The sequence below is a fragment of the Cephus cinctus genome, unplaced genomic scaffold, assembly GCF_000341935.2.
Source record: "Cephus cinctus unplaced genomic scaffold, Ccin1 Ccin1_scaffold0984, whole genome shotgun sequence".
Taxonomy (NCBI): Eukaryota; Metazoa; Arthropoda; class Insecta; order Hymenoptera; family Cephidae; genus Cephus; species Cephus cinctus.
In genome coordinates, this window is record NW_014333536.1 from 43,478 (window position 1) to 46,496 (window position 3,019).

Below are 3,019 nucleotides of genomic sequence, written 5' to 3' on the forward strand. Positions count from 1 at the left end.
GTTATAATATATATATATATATATATATATATATATATATATATATATATATATATATATATATATATATTGTATATTGCAAGAAACAGTAGCTGTACAATTTTATTAAGAGAATAAAACATTAAGCATGACCATTCTGGGCAGCCGTGGTGCTCCACACGAAGGAGAGGTGCTCATGGTTATACAGGGAAAGTAGCTCCACCAATAACTGGTAAAGTGCCGGCGACCATAGGCCTTTCTTTTCCAAAACCAGCCGAAGATCGTCCAATATGTTGTCTGTGGAGGCATCATCCTCGTGGCGATCGAGCTCCGCCATCAGCGTGTCTTTGCAGCTGTTAGCGCTGTCGGTGATCTCGCGTAGTCTGTTTATTTGGACGGTCACACAGCGCAAGACTCTTTGGAGATTGAGGTACGACACTCTCTTCATTACGACCACGGGTGTGTACGGTCTAGCTCTTTTAATGCCCGAGTCGTCGTTACTCATACATCCAGGCATCGCTGGTTCGAAAATAATAGCTCGCTCACCATACCAGTACGTAAAGATTATTTCGTGAGCGGGCATGGAAATAGGTGTGTTAAAATCCTCAGGTACTTCCTTGATATTGTCCATTTTCAGCAAAACACAACTCTAGCCGGCGTCGGAAGTTTCGAATAACAGACCGAAGAACTATAGGTGAAATGTTTGCAATCGCATCTCTGATGCGTCGTTGCAGATCTGCTGGCTGGAGTTGTGTTTTGCTGAAAATGGTGGCAACATCGAACATCTCCTGCAATAAGTGTGCCCTACACCTACACAATCACCCACGTGCAATATACGAAATAGAACATGTAGGAAAGCTTCAATAAAGATAAGCACATTTTGTTCCATTTTCCTGTGATATTTTATAGATAATCGAGGAAAAAATCATAAAATAGGATATGGTTGAATTCGTCTCGATGAGACGAACAACTTGTGGGGGTTCAAAAATGTTGCCATTTAAAAAAACTGGATTTATGCTTACAACATAGAAGCATAAATAGTAGGAGCATAAATTCTGTTTACATTGACTTTCCCCCTTTGTACCCTACAACTTTCGTCTAACACATTTTGATGTCTCGCTCTTCCTTAAACAGATATTCAACCGTCCTGTTTCAAATGGGACACTCTGTATATATTTTTCTTTTTGTTACGATTGAAAAGTTTTACCCGATTTTCGACGAATAACGTTGCCATAAGAAAATCGTGATTTTTTTTTCGCTGGATCAGCTGTTTTGCATGGTCACGTTTTAAGGCATAAGACGGCCGAGGTCTAGCTGTACCCTGCTTTAGTTTGTATCACGACATCCCGGTAGACAGACTGATCACTTATAGCAATCACCAGTTTAAAAAAAAATGTCATCTGTAGGGAATATTCGCGAATGTATTGACAATTTCGTAAACACCCGCCTGATACAGCTATAAACCCGAGATTATTCTCATCGGTGTGGTGCTGAGAATTAAGATATTTTGGTTTAAGCACGTTAACGCTTAGATTAAAAACTGTATTTTCTCATTGTACTCTATGCGTACTAGCCAGGGTTCACAAGAGAGGATATATAAAAAACGATCCGTACATACTCTCGTTAGCCGCAGCGTATATTAACAAACGGGGAGTGCGCGATATCTGTATCACCAGGGCTATTATAGCCGATCATGCGTTCCACGAAGGTATGTATTTTCGACTTATCAATAATATTGCTTAAATAAACTATTTTTTAAAAAAGAAATAAATTTCACAAAAATTGACGCGATTTCACGACGACGCGCCCGAGGAGGAGGATCGGTTGCTCTTAGGGTGCCTCAATCGTGTAGAGGAGGTTTGCCCGGAACCAAGCACCGGCACACCGCTGATGATACAACACGCTAACGGTAAAGCATATACTTCTTAAAAAACAGTTTACGGATAATTTACGTTTTTATTAAAAAAAAAGTGCCAGGACCATCGACAACACTGGACACGCGAACGGCGGTAGAAGAAGAAGAAGAAACAGTAGAAAAAAAACAGAAATGCATTAAGTTACATGGGGTATGTATAATACAGCGTCGGAAAAAAAAAGAATGAGTTGTGCTATTCATAAATTGTTTTACAGATGCATTCACGGCTATAGCATCGGACGCCAACGAAGACGACGATCAAGATGACGTCGAAAATCGCTCCACCGTTTCCAGCGATTCTAACGAGCACGACCCATGTAATAATGATAACTTACAGAAACCGATTAAAATTTATTTGTGTGAAAATAAAAATTTTTTTTTTAAATTGTAGATTCGCTCGAAGCTGATATATACAACGACATCCGAGAGCCTATTGTACAGGGTAACCTGATACTACCGCAGGAGCAGGGCATTGCGGAAGAACCGATACTGTAGATTCTCAGGAACGGTGTGTACGTAGCGGCAGATGCCGACGAGGCTGCTGAAATATTAGCAGAGCTCGATGATGATGATGATGATGAGAATCCAAACGACTCAGATACGAAGAAGGTAACGTATAAAGTTGTGTTCCTTAGCGGTTAACGCTTTTTTTTGTCGAAATTGCTGACTTTAAAAAATGTAGGGGGTGATGAAAGCTAGTTAGACGCGCTATTCTCATACATAGGATCCATATTTAATCCTCGTGAGGAATGAGAAGTCAGTATGCGCTTAACACAATTTTTTTTTGTTTAACAAGTAAAAATAAAAACTTTTTTTTCCAAACGTTAAATGCAGAGGACGACGGGGTATGTCGGCAGATCGGCGGTGGACCTCTTCCAGCGCAGAGCGACGACGATGACGACGACGGAGATACCAATAACAACGTGCTACCACCGGGATATAGATTTACAATACAGTCCGAAACGACGCGTCGTATAAATAGGTTCGTTTAGACGGGCGGGAAATAACAATGGCTATCCGGAGGCCGCCCGAAGATTCTGATACAAATACGGTATCATGGTTACAAGGTGCACTCAGAGATATACACGCGTACCTCACAAGCTCGTGTACCGCATGGGATTATAT